Source organism: Andrena cerasifolii, chromosome 2, assembly GCF_050908995.1.
Source record: "Andrena cerasifolii isolate SP2316 chromosome 2, iyAndCera1_principal, whole genome shotgun sequence".
Taxonomy (NCBI): Eukaryota; Metazoa; Arthropoda; class Insecta; order Hymenoptera; family Andrenidae; genus Andrena; species Andrena cerasifolii.
Window position 1 is genome coordinate 25,053,558 of NC_135119.1, and position 17,688 is coordinate 25,071,245.

Consider the following 17,688-nt stretch of genomic DNA (forward strand, 5'->3'; position numbering starts at 1 on the left):
GTACTTATTGCCTTGCTTAAAAAATTGAAAGCTGTCTAAACTTTGTATAAATAATAATTTAAATATGACTTTAAAAAAACATTTTATTAATGGAAACTGGTAAAATGGACTTCAAAATCGGTAATAGAGGTTCTATTTGTTTGCAAAAAAAATATAACACATAAATTATTTATACGTATGAAAAGAGATTATCCAGAGGTATTTCATCATGAAAAATATGGATTTTTCGAAACTTAGTTTACACTTTGTAGATAATATAATTTAAAATTACTTTAAATTTTTAAAACTACTTTACGCGGTTTTGTAGATATAAGAAAACGATGTACGTTCTGCTTAAGGTTCTTTTCAATATCTCTCACCCTTCTCGAGTTATTCTACGAAACAGAAAATTCTGCATTCTTTCAAAGGGCGATTTCACCCCCAAAAATTGGGTCTCGTTACGGATGAACTACTCTGCTTGTCCACCAAGTGTCATATTTTTCTGAATTTCCGGGTTGCCGAACGTCCCTTGTCAGCAAACATTCGGCCCTTGCCAGGCAGTCGTGAAGCACAGCTTCCGTCGTTGGTTAGACTACAGGTGCACTTGAAATTTGGCCTTTTTGGGGGCCATTTTCATCCGCGGTCCGCGAGAGTTAATTTAACCCAACGTCTTTAATTACGATTGAGATACTAGAACTTAGCGAAAGGGAATGACAGTGAAAGGGGCCAAGTAGACAAAGGACAAATGACACATCCTACAGTCTTTTTTTATTATAAAAATGATTGGCGATTGAAAATTGTATCGAGCACCTCCTTTCGCCTGCCTGGCTGTCTGAACACTTAAGGACGTATTCCACTCGCCCGAGTGGTTCCACTTCGCCGAGTAGAGTACACCCCTCAATGATCAGGCATCAATGTGGGACAGCACTGCGAAGCGCGCAACCTCCCGAACTCTACATTTCCGACCAATTCCTGAACCACGGCACGCGATAATTGACTCATCGTCTTCGTTCCGCGAAAAGAAACCATATCTCCTTTCGCCTGACTCTGGGGGGAGAAATTGAACGGTTGGCTCGGTATAAATCTGCTGACCTTCAAACGACGGAAACGCTTTGCTAATCCTGTACGCAAGAGACATATTCCAACGGCGAGCGTTTTTATACTAACCGGTGCGTAAACGGAAACGTCGCTCGGTTGTTAATCAGTGCCCCGGTATCGTCGCGCGATTAAGAAAGAAGCGGCGCGAAATTCGATACCTTTGTGCAACGAGCACGCGTCGGAACCAGTGGACCAGAAATACGAACCAGCGTGGAACACGCGTGTTACGCAGTTGGTAGGTGGAGCGTCATAAAGAAGCCCATAAATTGCGTTACGATATGCAACCTGCGAGGCAAACATCGCGCGAAAATAGGTCGCGAAGTTGCTCGGAGAAATGGGACCTGTCGCGGCGATGTTGCGTCAACAAATTGTCTCGTCAGGTTTCTGTGGAATCACGTAGTCCAGAGGGCTTGGTGTGTGTTAGCGACAAAAAAATATTTGTTTTGTTATTGAGCGTCGATGGTTTTCTGCCACATTCATAGGGAAACTCTTGTGCACTGTTGCTACGGATTTTCTTATAACCACGAGAGCAAGATTCGTGAATTTCAATGAGCTTACAGTGTTTTCTAGATTGAAAATTAAGTAATTTGATAGATTACATTAAAATTTAATTGGAGGATTAAAATTTATATATAATTTATGCGAAGTACTCTTCAATTATGAAACTTTTAAGTATTGGGTTGTTGGGAAAGTTCGCAGCGAAATTTCAGGAAAATTCGAAGGCTGTGTTTGTATACAGAATTCACCCGCCGCAGAATTTTATAATAAATAATTCACTTCGAACCCCACCAAATACAGAGTTAAAAGTTAACAGTTCCTCGGTTGCGATCCCTCAGCTGTAAAGAACCTCGCGAACTTTCCGCGCATCTGGATATTTCGAAACTTCTCGGTGGGGCAGAGATACCCAGGTTTACATTTCCCAGATGATCAGACAGTCCAGCAGAGTGAAACGAGCGAATCGAAAGTCAACGGTAGAAAACGACACTTCCACCGACCCAGTATCAATCCATTGAAGATTACACCTCCGGTGCAATATATGCGATCGATAAACACCCACCGAAGTGTGCCACGGCGAGTCCTGAGGTCGGGCGGCTGGAAAGAGGACGCCAGAAGAAAGAATGCCTGACTCGTTTCACTAGCGAGCGAAGTAACCAGGAAACGAGTCGCCTGTTATCCGAGATCCAGCGCGTTATCGTCGCCGCTGGGGATACCGTGTCCTATCGGCGAGTAGCATTAAAGAGAAATTAGCTGGTAAACAGTGAACCTGCGATTAACATGTAGGCACTATCCGAGCAACGAGAATACAACAGCATTCGAAGCTTCTCCCCCCGTCACCGAGCGCTCCATCCGCTTTCTCGGTCTCGTTTTTCGTTCCCATTAGGATCGTTATTCGCGCGTTCGCCAACGATTTCGTAAACGTTCGTTCCCGCGACCGACAGTGCCAGTTTCCACCTCCATCCAGCGCAACCACCGCCGTCCAGCCTGTCCAATAAATAATACCTAGCTTTTGCGCGAGGCGGCTGAAAATGGGGAGCGTAATTCGCGACGAGCCGAGCGTTGCGCCATTGCCAACACACGACTGCCTCCTTGGCAGTGCTCTGGCTTATCGTTAGATCGATGCTCCAGTGAAAAGCGCGCGATAGTTAGAGGTGCTGCAAGGAATAGATACAACTGCTGCTCGAAAATGTGCAGCCTTCTTGCGCTGGTCAACGTGATCGCGACGTAATTCGGTTGCAGAGCGTTTAATTGTCCCCGGGTGGTTGCTTTTCCCTAGGTACGCGAGAGACTTGACTGTTCGATTTCACCCCTTGATGTAACGACTAACTCTGTCTGTGCTAAGGCACTGCGCGAGATCGCAGGAAATCGACGCCTCTCGAATTCGGACCGATGTTTGTCGACGATAACCGCGGTCGCGGCGTGCCTCGTGCTTGCGAAAGACAAACACGTTGCGCGTTTCCTTTTACGATTAACGAGGGGAACACCTGAGCAGCCTCGCGCGGGTTTAGAACGGGAGGGATTGGAGGAGTTTTTGGTGGGAATATAAAGCTGATATTTTTTGCTGATTATATGATAGGATTTTAGCGTAGGAGTAGGTTTTGTTGTTCCTATGTGTTAGGCAGCCACGGAAAAAAACGGACCTCGGCGACGGGACTCGAACCCGCGATTTTATGGATCCTCTGCGCACTGGTCAGCCGCCTTACCAATGTCGCCAAAGCAGAGTTGTGCAAAATGGAATCTAATTATACAATAATTACAGTTTAATCGTAATTTGTAATTAGATTACGTTTTGCCCAACTCTGCGCCAAAGCCGACCCTCCGAGGTCTCTTATTCCGGGCTCCCTTTTACGAGGGTTCCTGATCCCACAATATCGTATTGTATATTAACACGATTCATTTTGCAATTTGTCACTTTCTCGAGCAGGTACACTTGATAGGAATCCCTGTTCTTCTAATATTCTTACTAAAATGTGTAATGTCTTCGTAAAAATCTTCGCCTAGGAGGCTATTTTGTCTGATCAATGTCGCTTGTGTTATAAATAATATTCTCCCTTATAGACAATTCAGTAAAGTGGTGCTTAACATTCAACTTTTACTATATGGCTGAAGCACCCTGACATTTTGTTCTCTATGCTGACAAAACGGGCCTCGTTAGAATTGTATTACATTTTACAATGTATTAGAGGTTGCTACCCGCTTATTAATATTTTAAATAAAATTGTATTTTTGCTTCAGACGAATTCATGCACCCTCTATAAACCTGAGAGTCGGATTGTCTGGCGTTATTACACCAACAATTCTCCCTCCAGAATAGTTGCCTACACCTCACTCTATCTAGTAAACATTACTACTAGACTTTTCTAAACATAAATTGGCTATTTTTAAAACGTTGTTGGTTCACAAATTTACTTGGTAATAATATTCCAACGTTAAGTAAATGTGTTTAAAAAATATAAGACGTCGAAAATAAATTTGCATCTTTATTCTTAAAAGGCGCAAATTCAATGCTTAGTAGCAATGCCAAATATGGAACTGAAAGAAAATAAAATTAATACCACACCACTTACTCGTAAGTGTGAACACATTGACAGGGTGCCTCGTGAAAAGATACAAAAATAAGTGTTTGGAGTCAAATAAGCACCACCCTACTATTCAGACTGTAAGAGGGATATAAAAGAATATATGTGATAGTAATCCATAGAAGAGCGAGCATGTAGATACCCTGTACCCAAAGCTCATTAATAGAAAGCGGATGTTTATGCAAATGCATAGATTGATATGCAAAAATGATTTTGTATATTGCATGTGCTTTGGTAAAAGGCATTAGTACATATGTTACATATTTCTTTTATACCTGTCTCACTGTATTTGGTTGCGACCATAGGTGAATTATCAATCCGTTACGTGACATTAGTGACAAATCGCAGTGCATGCAACGTTTTATACCGATGTTGATATCACGCGATAGAATAAGTCGTTAGTAGAGACTGATTACTCGTTCATTACAATCGCCCGATACACATAAACAATTTCCATAAACTTAAACAGGTTCGGACATTATTTTCTCTTAACACCCGAAAGTGGTAAAATTATTAATTTTCACTCTTCATTTTATTTCTGCAAATAGGTACAGTGACTCGCATTAATATTCGGACACTTTTTAAAATCGCATAACTTTTTTAGAATTGCTCCAAACGACTTGAGTTTTTTTGAGAAGCTAGAAGGATTAGTTTGCTAAATGACGTATTTGGTCGTTTTGAAAGAAAATGTATTTGGTCGGAATAGCGAAAAAAATAGTAAAGGTCGATTTTTAAACTTCTTTTGTGAGCTTGTAATGAAAATTAAAAAAGTCTAAAAATCGACCTTTACTATTTTTTTCGCTATTCCAACCAAATACATTTTTTAGCAAACTAATCCTTCTAGCTTCTCAAAAAAACTCAAGTCGTTTGGACCAATTCTAAAAAAGTTATGCGATTTTAAAAACTGTCCGAATATTAATGCGAGTCACTGTAGTTGAAACTTTTAACGAAAATAACGTCGCAATTGCCACTACCCAAAATGTTATCCAGCAGACACTGGTTGCTCAAAATTTACCATTCATCAAGGCACATTTACAAATTCCTCCAGCCACAATAACAAAATTGGGAACCGTTGGTCTGCACGTAACAAATTCGGTAAAAATAGATATCGCATATTTGCATATGTTAAGCCACAGAGAAGAAAACACTATTGTCTTCACCCCGGTAATCTGTTAACAATAAAAACCACAACTTAAATTCGTCCCCACGGTTCCCTCGCTATCGTAACTCGCGGAACTGTCGCGGCTGAGAAATCGCTGGTTCTTGCCCTGCATGGTCAACCACCTCGCTGTAACCCTAGGGAGAATGTCCGCGCACGTGAAACACGTTGCGTTACGCAACCGCGCGTGGACAGCACGACGACATAAATATTCGGCACAAGGTCGCTGGACCATTTCCAGGTGAGGTGGCTCGCGTGCCTCGTTCCCGATCGTAATGGCCCGCGGAGAGCGGACGTCCACGCGTCCCATCAACCTCTTCGCCCTCCCCGCCGGCGCGAAGCCTTCGAGATGACGTTCACCTCGCGAACCCCAAGTTCGACCGACACTTCGGGAAGGAAGTGGGAGGCTCAAGGGGGAACGTTGCTTCCGGGGCTGTTCGCCTATACATTTATCTGTACCACTTGAACCGTCGAGATTCACCTCCCTAGTGGTCGCAGGAGCTGCGGCAGGGCCAGGAGGAAATTGAAATCCAGTTTCCTCAAATGGTTCCTGGAGTTCGACGCGGGTGGACGCTTCGCTAAACGGGGAACCGCAAAATGCGATGCTAATGGCCGTGCGCCACAGAGAAATTGCTGGAGTTAAGCTGCAGCTTGGCTCGCACAACGTTTCATTTGCTTGGATGAATTGTGGTTGGCTGAGGATAACTCGTGGGACCACTTGGCACGATGAATTATTCTGTTTTTATAGTTTCACTAGCAACATACCCGTGCTTCGCTACGATAGTGATTAGTACTGCAGTTAATTTTGAATCTCTGCATTTATTACAGTTTTTCCTTCTGTTTTGTTTTTCTGCTTCGAGAGAGAAGATAGGTTTTTGTTTGTTACATATGAAGGAAACTTACGAAAATAATTAAGTAAACGACGCAATTTTTCTTCACAATTTTTCTAAAAAAGCGTCAACGAACGCTTCCAAACTTTCATACTTTTATTTTGAAATAAATAGAAGAAATGAAAAGCAATGCTAAACCGCAAATTAGACTTTTTGGTCTCGTTTAATTTAACATTTTATTTTAAAAGTAAGTGTAGCGCCCTCTGAATGTGGGTTTGCAACTATTCTATAGCAGTCCCATTGGAACAAAGATTCTTCTGGTATATGGTTCATCGAAATCGGTTCAGTAGTTTTTGAGTGTTGCACTTTCGAACATACACACATAAATGACAGGAACATTTTTATATAATGGTAGAGATTAATAGACTGGAATAACATACAACACATCGAGGAGGAAAGGAATAAATGAAAAGCTCCGCTAGATCGAAAGACCGACTCCAGAATAATATAAAACTTGTCGAGGATCCAAGAGAATTTTTTCAGCACGAACCGACACACTATCGACTCTTAAATATTCACTGCCGCTGGCAGGATGGCAGGACCAGGCTGGTGGAGAAATTTCTAGCCCGCGTGCAATTTAGTCTGCTCGCAAGAACGCGAAACTGCAGGCTCGTTCGGTGTTATACATCTTTTAAGAGCTTTCGATGATTATCGCGGTTCACGATAGCAGCGAACCTGGAGAGAGCGCGTGCAAGAAGGATGCTTCTTCGCGCGTTTGCTTTTCTCACGAAGATAAAGAGTGACCTCGTTAAGTGAGCAATTTGTTAGGCACGGAGCTGTCGAAGCATTCGAAAGAGATAAAGGAATATCTTTGATCGAAAGGATCTCTGTAAACGCACGAAACAGGTACAGCAGGAATTGCGTAATGAACTCGACGAAATTCCGCGACCTGGTCTTTCCACCTCGTGTCAACAAACACCAAGGCTACGAAGATTCGCGTAATCGCGCACGCAGGTATGTCTATCGCTGAGGAATCTCGACCCGGAGCGCCTCGAAACAAGAGCCAACCACTTGCGCGTGCCAATTATGCTGCGCAGCGAGGGAGGATGCTGCTGTGCGATTTACACGAATATTTCGAAGGTAGACTGCCTGATTTTTGTAAAATTCAATCACAAGTTACATGCAGACTGGAGACAGACTCGTAGAGGCTCGGGGCAAAAGGAGCGCGAGTGGAGTAAAAAGAATTTCGAGATTGTAAAATGCATATTTTGCTATGTATTAACAGTAGCAAGTGGTTAGGTTAACAACAGCTGACAGCTGGACCTCGGCTTTAGCACTCTATTTCTACTTTTACAAATATTATATAATTTTTAATACTACTATTTTTCTCTTTCTTCTTTTCTTATGTGTATATTTGTTTTTTTTTTTATCTTATTGGTATTATTCTTAATATCTAATGAAGCAATAAAGAATTATCAATATATGTTCCACAAGCTCAAATCCGCTTTCAATCTAATATTCTCAACCCTTCGTGGTCACACGGGATGTATCGCACCCGAGACAATATTTTTCCCAGTATTTCTGTAAATTTGTAGATTTTAATATTAAAATTTTGGTGAATAATAACCAAAGAAATCGCTTCTTTCCACAAGTATCTTTTCCACTACAAATTTCATCATATCAAAATTTACATTTAAAAGACTATTAGAGCATGACTGTATGAGTATTAAGAATGTTCAATCATCACTGAGAAGTTAAAAAGCTTAAAAAATACGAAGCTTTGGTAACTCAAAAGTGACGCGGGGGTGTCCAATTGATGGTTATAAGACCGTGTGACCACGAAGGGTTAAGATTAATGAGAAACGATCGAAGATTCAAAGAAGAATCTCTCCCCGATCTTGAAGCACGGAGGACTTTGAAAACCTGACGTCACCCTCCATCGAATCTCCAAAATTCCCAGGGTTAAGGAAAACACGAGTGGCCGGTTGCTTGCAAGAACGACCGAAGAGGCCACTGCTGTGAGAAGTGGGCCAAGACGGAAAACGTGCGGAACGAAAAGGTTCGCCTGAAGATGATGGGAACATCGGGCTGCAACGTGACAGGCAGATCAGCTGTGAATCACGTTAATAAACGGCAGAAGAGAGAGGTGGCGCGGCGACTTTCTTTGCGGCGCGCGGTGTGCTTTCATGGATGGTATTCGCAGAAGAATGCGTTTTATATGACGAGGACCTAGAAAACGCGTCGGCGTCAGCTCGCCTAGACCTTCCAGGATAATCGGGGACACCGTGAAACCAATACCATTTACACGAACCGGTAACTATGGGATGAAAGTGAGAAGAGCTGGGGCGCCGTTGCGTGTCAACTCAGGCAAGTCCCTCGACTAGAGTCTGAGGTCCCGTTAAGGTTTCTCCGGCTACTTTGGTTTTGTATAATTGGGGAAGCGAAGCTCTGGCTGCGAGATCCACGTGCTCCCGAGACACACACGTGTTTTAGAGATTCAGAGGAGAGGCGTTGCTTCATCCTGGTAGCTGTCCTTGAAATGATAGGACCGTTTGGAGGACAGAGTTGGAATAGGCGGAGTTGGGCAAGCAGGAGTCTGCGAAGGTTGCTCTGTGTGGTTATTTTCTTTGCTGTTGGTTGAAGGAGAATATTTGCTATATATTCAAAGCTTTTTCTTGGTTTATCAGCTTTATTTAGAGCGCGCTACGAGATGATGTAGGTTCATAGCCAATTCAGGTGACTGGGGGATTACGTGTAGCCCAAGTGTCCCATCCTTCATGACATCTGCTTTTATTAGGATATAAACGATTTCAGGAGTGAAATGTGTTAGTCCCACCTTGTCAGGTCTTCCCTTCCCGCCTTAATATTCGTTGTTCTTCCTATTTAATTTTTCATTGTTGTAATTATTACTACCAAAGGAACATCTCGAACCCGGAAATTTAAAAAATTCTGAAACTTCGTGAATATATAAGGAATTTCCCCCTGATTACAACGCAATTTTTGTTTGCTGCCCTAATGCACTCAAAGAGGGTGTAATTGATCCCTGAAAATCCGGTTATTTTCCGATTTTTTGTTACAACTCGTGGACTGTAAAATAATTTTTCTACCAAATGATAGATCTAATTAAAAGAAGTAACTTTTGTCGTGAAACTTTTTTTCTATCTCTTGCTTACCGCGAGTTATAGCACAAAATCGGAAAATAGCCGAATTTTCAGAGGATAATTTCACCCCCTTCGAGTGAATTTGGGCAGCAAACAAAAATTGCGTTGTAATCAGGAGGAAATCCTCTACATTTTCACAAAGTTTCAGAATTTTTTGCATTTTCGGGTTCGGGATCATCCCTTGTAAGTAATGTTCAATATTATATTATATTATGTTAGGCATATTAACAGTTCCACTGCTGCCTCGCCTTTAATCAGATTTTACTTTCTCCTTATCTATTATATTTCTATTTAACAAGTAATAAAGTCGGAATAATAATAATAATAAAATTATTAACTATCAAATAACAAATATCAAATATTAAATATAAATTTCCTAAAATCGTGAGAAGCATAAAGCTTCGAATCGTCACCAGAGAAGAAGGACACAGTCCCCAATTTGTTTCTCGATTCCACTACTTAGAAATCGGACCAGCTTACAATAAAACGCGAAACTGAGAAACGAAGAAGGAAAAGCCACCACGGAGCCGAAAGAAATAGGCTAGAGACTTAGACAAGAAGCGCGAGAAAAAGTGTTTACGCGCTACTAAAATATTTAGCAAGCGAGCCACCGGCAGCGTCGCGCACGGGCATGGAGACCAGGAGGTTAAGGTTATCGAAAAAACGAAAGAGAAATTCGATGGGAACGGAACGGGACTGGTTGCAAGTAAGGGGCCAGCAGAGACGTCGATAATTATTCGGAATAATCCGTCCACCGTCTGCGTGTAGAAAGCGACACAAGCTCGTTCCCATTCGCTCGGTCACGGCAATTCGTGTTTTAATGAATCGCGTTTGCGTTTTCCCGGTTGCAGAAGGGAAGCCTACTTCGAGGTCGAGAATCGGAAGCAGAGGCGGTGGTACAGTCTCTGTTTCAGCACCGGGCGCCTGAGAACAGAGTAATTTCGAGGGTAAACCCAACGGCGAAGAGTAGGAGAGGCCGGAAACTTTAGCAGAGAGGATACACGGAACAGCAGAGTGTTCTGATCGCTTTCAAAAGATTCCGAGTTAAACGGAAAGAATTCCCCGCGGATCTGCCGATCCAAATACAAGTCGCCCGTCTCAGTGAGACAGCTAGGAGTTTCTAATTCCGCGGGACGAAGGCTGGGAGGCTCGCAGGAAGCGAGTGAATCTTTGAAGGATCTCTCTATCTCTCGTTCGAAGAGGACCATCGCGACCGAGAGCTGCTGCGGCGCGCTTAACCGTGGACCCCGGGCTCCGCAGCCGGACTGTCACAGAGGAGCAAAAAGAAACGCGCACGGTGGAGAGGGAAAAAGCGGATCAATGGGGCAAATATGGACCGCGGAAGAAGAAAACGTGCGAGCTACACCGCAGCCGTGATCGTGGCGGAGGCGACGGATTAACCGGCTCCGTCGACCCACTTACCCACTAAACTCCTAACAGCCGAGGTTTAGACGAGTGCCGTTCGTGCACCGTCCACGGCAGACATCGCTTCCATCATCATCGGGTATGATTACCGTGGCGCGCGCTCGTAGGCTCTTCCATTGGAGGCTGGGTCCCTAGATTCTGCACACCTTTCTCCGCTCTTTCCCTTCGTCTTTCTTTCCACGACGTCGCGCCACCGCGGCCTCCTCTGCCCCATCCGCGCTGCGTGCTCACGGGCTCGCGCGATCGTGACTTTCTCGGTAACGAGTACCGTTCGACCGCGTGCCAATGACCATCCCGATGAGTCGCTGTGATTATCGGACCCTGAATGATACGCGTCCCCAGAGGCGACTGCCGGAATTATCGGGTGGAAATGCTTGGGGGTTATCGAAGGGGGTGCTTTAAGGGAATCCCATTTTTCGGGTTAAAGATAGAGCGAAATTTGGGATTTTTTTTGGAAGAAACTAGCGATTCAATTTAGCTAAATTTTGGAATATGTTTTTACGCTTCTTTGAAGCACTTGCAGGTTTTTTTTTAATTTGTTTTAATAATTTATGTAGGAGTTACGCACGATTGACTGTCACGCTGCGGAAAGTTCGTCGTCCGCTGGGGTGCGCGACATTTATCTTCTAAGTAATCTGAAAAATGGAACGGCGTTTTAGTTTATAGATATGTAGCTTTAGTTTGATGAAGCAGAATAGAAAGAAATTATTTAGAAGAGGGGTGAGTTTTCAAGTCAAACCTTCATTTTTGCTATGAAAATTTGAGAATTTTCTGGTCTGACAAAAAAATATATAACTTATCAGTACACTGTTTCATCAAACTGAAGCGACATATATATCAAATAAAACGCCGTTTTATTTTTCTGTTCCAGATTACCTGGTAGATAAATATCATGCATAACTCCTATATATATATTATTGAGAATTAATATAAAACACCGTTCCTTAATTTCCTTTGAAAATTATAAATTTTCAATTTTTTAATTTTTTCTGCCCCCCCCCCTCAGCCAGAAGTATATTCTTTAAAATAAAAAAGTTTCAGTCGAATCGGATAATAACTTTTGGAGATACAGGTCCCACCGATTTGGATGATTTTTTTGACGCCTTGACTTTAACGACTCCCCAGTGCCGTCTGCAATAATTAATTACAAAATAAAAAATATGTTTCTATAACTTAAGACATCCTTAATACAATGCAAAAAGTTCCATTAAGTTATATATAGTAGTTTTCCTTTAATTAATTCCCAAAAATCACCTATTTTTTGGGGCTCTAGACCGGAACCTCCCCTCAAAGTTTTACGTGAGTGCCGAGTGTCCGGGTATTACCCATGCATTTGCCGCTACTCAAATGCCTATAACTTCAGGAATTTGACGAATTTCAACAAATCCTTTTAAACACCTATTTCTAAAAGGTTGAACATCCGAAAATGAAATAAAAAAAAAATCGACTTTTAGACCGGAACCTCCCCTTAAGCAAAAGCCTAAAGTGATCAATGCTTGGCCTGAGAACGTTCGACAGAGACTCTCGATCGCGCCACGTCTGGTTTTCTGGTCTAGTTCGAGCAATCCACTCGGCGTGCCTAACGAGATTCGAGATAACGCTTTCATGCCGCGATGCGTTAATTCGCGGCGATCCGCGAAGCGAGTCTGACCACTTGCATCCACTGCAAACCTCGATAGAGTTTCCACGATGCATTCTGGTGACATTTACCTACGCAAATAGTTGCGTAGAGAATAGAGGTGGAAGACCCTCGATGGAGTTTAATTTTATCAGAAAAGTGTGCTTAGATAGTAATAATTAGATCAGAACCTAAGCCAGAGAAATTTTGCAAGTTCTAAAAGTAGATCGTGGATTCTAAAGTGGTTTGAAAAATATGTCGTGAACTTGAGAACACAGTCGTGTCTCGCGAAGAAAGTCTCGTCTCTTAGAAATACAAGAAATACGTCCCGAAAAAGAAATGAAATTCCAAAGAAATTCAAACCGCGCGGTGGGGGAGAGAAAGTCGGCTCCAAAAGTTCATTAGTGCACGCAAACGAATAGTAAATAATTTGACGTCATAACTGGAAACGCGGGCGTCAGATACTAAGGGAAGGGGGTACCGGCGTAAATATTTGTCTCCCGCAAGCACGATCCTATCCTCGGAATAGCGAAAGTCGAAAAATGGGCGCTTCAATGACGTACACAGGTGATCTGCCTCGCTACTTAGGAGGACCCTCGTCATCATTCATCGATACCTTCATCGCACTGGACGATCTCGTCGATGTGTTTTTTATATACCTAAAACACGATTCGATAAGTAAAATTTCAACCTCGAATTCTCCGCGTGCACCTTGGATTCCTCATGCAAATTCACGTTACAAAATACGCGGGTTAAGTTTTACGAGGCGCTTCGAGTCCTCGATGTAGGTTGATTTATATCGCATTTAATTCGTGTCCTTTCATCAAGGACCGGTAACAGATGGAACATTTTTAGCTAAACAGTGAAAAGTATCCATGAACGCGTTTTCACCTCCATGGAAAGATTCAGTGCCCAGAAAAAAATATTCTTATCGAATATTCATAGACGTGGAGGAACAAAGCAATTGCTTTAAATAATAATTAAATTATTTCCGTTGCCCAAGTTGCTCGTTCTCGAGTACAAAACGTGTCAGAAAGAAGCAGGGGGTAAGGAAGTAAGATTATAATTTCGCGAGTTCCAATTTTGAATATTTGTTTAGTTACGACAAACTCAATTACCAAACTCCAAATTAGCATTATTGATTAAATAAGGAACTGATATGCAACCATGTACGAACTGATGAAATACACTGCTTTGTTAATTAATTCTTCTTTGCCAACTAATTATTATTTTATAAAAAGAGTAATGCTTTTTAACAACCTATAGGGGAAAACTCTAGAAAACTCTAGTAACTATTAGACGCTACACTAGGATATTTTAACTTTTTAAATGTTAGGCATTGACGCATCGCTGATAACATTAATACAAAGTCTCTGCCAGCCGCAGAAGTTGCAGTAATAATACCCCCGCGATCAGAACCCATTGTAAACTAGTTGCTAAACGCTGTTTAATAGCCACTGACAGTGAGAAAAGCGTGCGATATCGATGATTCGTGGCACGAATCGCTAATGAATCCTCATTTAGGATTGCGATCCGTTTCTTATCTCTAACATCGGGGAAGAGTATAGCAGAGAAGATTACACAGTGTAAGGAGGACCCTGGAGCAGTTTGCGCGCGAAGACAATTTATCTACATGTTCAAACCGTAATAACTATATTCTCGACTTTCATCAACGGAAAGAAGTGAACTAAATTAATGGATAGTTGTATACAGTATCTACTATCGAATAGCTACATCTAATCATTAATTGTTTCCACCAGCCTGACCTACTTCGCTGCTTCAAATCCAACAGACCAATGTTCTGATTATTCAGGCCCAGTTTATTACACGGTCTTAGCATGCGTTGCATAAAGAATTCTAGGTCAGTTAGTTTTTGTAACGCTTTTTAGAAATTTGAACGATAGATATAACTTGACAGTGGCGGATTTAACCGGCGGAAGTTGAACAGTTGCCGCCTGGGCCTCTGCCCCTCAGGGTCCCATCTTTAAAAAAGAAAATATTATTTTATCCAAACACTATATTAGTTTCTGTACTGTTACACTTCCAAGGGAAAATCCTGAACCCGAAAATTCAAAAAGTTCCGAAACTTTGTGAAAATGTAGAGGATTTCCTCCTGATTACTACGTAATATTTGTTTGCTGCCCAAATTCGCTAGAAAGGGGTGAAATTAACCCCCGAAGGTTCGTCTATTTTCCGATTGTGTGTTATAACTCGCGAACTGTAAGAGACAGAAAAAAAGTTTCAAGACAAAAGTTACTTCTCTCAATTAGATCTATCATTTATAAACAAATTATTTTGCAGTTCACGAGTTATAACACAAAATCGGAAAATAAGCGGATTTTCAGGGGTCAATTACACTCCCTTTGAGTGAATTTGGGCAGCAAACAAAAATTGCGTTGTAATCAGGAGGAAATTCCCTAAATATTCGCAAAGTTTCAGAATTTTTTGAATTTTCGGGTTCGGGATCTTCCCTTGTTAGCTCCATTTAATAAACTACCACTTCATTTTCTCGAAAATGGGGCCCTGCCCAGAAGGCCCCCCTAAGGCCCCATCTTTAATAAAGAAATTATCATTTTATCCAAACACTATATTTTTTTCTGTACTACTTAGCTCGATTTAATAAACTACCTCTTCATTTTCCCGAAAAATGGGCCCTTCAGAACGTTTGCCACCTGGGCCCTTTTCCTTAAATCCGCCACTGTAACTTGGCGTTTGTAGCTGTCAGCATATCCTTAGATATGCGAATAGCTTTAAATTTAAGACAGTCATTTCTCGAGCTAGAAGCGTTAAGAAAATCTACCCTCTGCTTCAGGCTTCGCCAGAATTTAAGATTAGTGAAAGAGCGATGTGGGAAAAAGATTTCTGGAACTGGAGCAGCTGCAGTTCTTCCTAATTCAGCATCATTCAGACACGAGTAATTGATCGTACGTGAAGCGGACCACTCGCCTGTGAACTTAGGATCGCTGTGGTTGCCGAGGAAAGGGGAACACGTGCCAAACTCTAAAGAAAACGAGTAGCATTCTGGACAACGTTGCGTCAACGTAAAATCGAACATATGTACTATATTACGCGTGCGCCTACGAACTTGCAGCGCTTGTGCAATCCGTCTTGTGAAATGGAAAAGGGGTGCAGGACCTATCCTTAGAGCCGCCTTGAGGTTGCAATATTTGCACAGACGCAGTCCGAGTTTCACCTATAGTACAGATGAATTTTACCTATTTCTTCTAATCCTAATCTGTACACCTGCCTTTAATTACCTGCCTCTAATTCGCCAGCTGATGATTGCAAGAACCTCTGCTATTCCTAATGGTACGTTTATACAAACTATAACAGCGTCGATCAGAGAGTGATAAAATCTGCTCAAAAATATATTCCTTTGCTGTGTTTATAGCAGAGCTGTGATCGTAGTACAGTTTCAGTCGATTAAGTTTTCTCAAAGATGAACCATTTAAACACGAGTGATTCCGAAGAAGAATTATTATTATCTTCAAGTAAAATGGTACATCGGAAAAAAGTCTAGGTACGCAGTAAACGTGAGCATCGTGTTGGATTTAATTCAACGGCTACTTCATCTCGTAACTTATCTAAAACAAATCTGTTATGGTGAAAATCTGCTATGTATCAACTATGAAAACAGCGATAGCGAAGAAAAAATATGTAATATGTATTTGGTTCTCGATGCTTGTATCATTGATCGTCTAGTAATTAAGCATAGCTCTGCTCGCTGCTTCAATGTAAACAGTTCCATTATAAAACTATAGAATGTATTTCTAAGCTTCGCTCGTTTATCGCAGCTCCAACATAAACGTACCCTACGATACCATTTATAGCGTTCGATTTGGTGACGACGACGCTGAGTACCCACGCGAAGCATTACTACAAAACACAGCTGATAGGTACTTAGAAACGTCAGACCACGTGGAAACTTTCTTGAAACCTATTCCACGTCCAAAGAGGCTACAGACAGGCAGGATGCTAGGCAGTTTCCTAGACGTTTCTTACTTCCATAACATCGACAATTTCCTTCGCGAACATCGTCGATAAGAAGTGCGAACTATTATGCGCGACCTTCTTTGCTAGTTTCGCTCTATCAGAAGTCCCCGTTGAGCGAAAAGCTGTGCTAAGTGACCGCGAAGAGGGGAATTGAATAGCATCGAGAAGTACCTATGCGATATCACCGCTAGAAATCATCGCAAGCGATAATTCAGAGACGAGCAATCCAGTGCACTTCGAAAGTACTTCGCGACTTCAGACGAGAGAGTGGAGGGATGAAAGAAATACAAAGGAAGGCTGAATCGCCGAAGAGATTACCCGCGGTATTATTTCGCTATTCAGGGAGCACCTGCGTGATTTATCGCGGTAATGGAAGGATAGCGATGTAAACGGCAGAAGGTCAGACGATGCGCGTCCAATCAAACCAGCAAAAGCGATACGATGCAACGCGGATCCTCGGGGACGACGTCTTCGACTTCCTGACCCGTCGCGTTCCATTTCATGCGACTCGATCGTCGATCAACTTCGTCCTCTTTGTGCGTACGCGATCCTACGAACGTGCCCGGAGAGACAGAGCAGCTCGCCAACCTCCCTGACTCGAATTCGTTTAGAACACGGAGCCCGTAAATCACGGGGTATCGTTTCGATGCGTCTAGCCTCGCTTTGAAAATATGTACTCTGCCTATCGATATTAAGCAAGCGACTCAGGAATGAGAGGCATCTGGTTGAGAAACTCTGTAGATGTGTACTTTAGCCGCTGCTGCTTATAGTTTGCGTGATCTGGCGAAGCACTGAAGATACCTCTGTAATCGAAAAGATTAGACAGTTCCATCTCTTGCACCTTCACATCGAATTTTAGCAACAGTTGTCCCCTGGGCCCTGTGCTCAAAAAAAGGAAATTATGATTTTCTTCAAACGCCAGTTTATTCTGTACTATTAGACTTGGCCTGTTGTTAGTAAGCTACCTCTTTATTTTCTCAGAGAAGTGGGCCCCTCACAACGTTTGCCACCTGGGCCTTTTTCTTTAAGGGGTCATGCTCAGTCAGGAGGCTGAAAAAAGGGTGGTCTTTGGAATTTTTTTACTCAAAAACTATAATTCATTTCTCAAAAAATCTTTTTTCCTTTTAAACATTGTATCTAGTACCGTGCATCGTAATTTTTTTATTTAAAAATATTTATCAATAACTGAGTTATTGTCCATTAATCGAAGGTTCTCTGAAAATAAAGGCTTCTGCGGTGACCACTGCTGCTCGAAAGTCGATCGTCTAAAATTATAAATTTAAAAGAATTTACTTATTATATTATATTATCTTGTACTTGAACGAAGGATTTTTCGAAATATTGATTT

The 17,688-nt window shown here is 42.1% G+C and overlaps 2 protein-coding genes across 2 annotated transcripts in view; one reads left to right on the forward strand and one right to left on the reverse strand.

Moving 5' to 3' along the window:
- Window positions 1-17,688, reverse strand: part of Sit (stuck in traffic) — an 82,554-nt gene that overhangs the window by 56,512 nt on the left and 8,354 nt on the right. The gene's annotated exons all lie outside the window — the stretch shown is intronic.
- The window catches only part of LOC143378767 (very long chain fatty acid elongase AAEL008004), a 39,076-nt gene that overhangs the window by 3,087 nt on the left and 18,301 nt on the right, over window positions 1-17,688 (forward strand). The window lies entirely within an intron of this gene.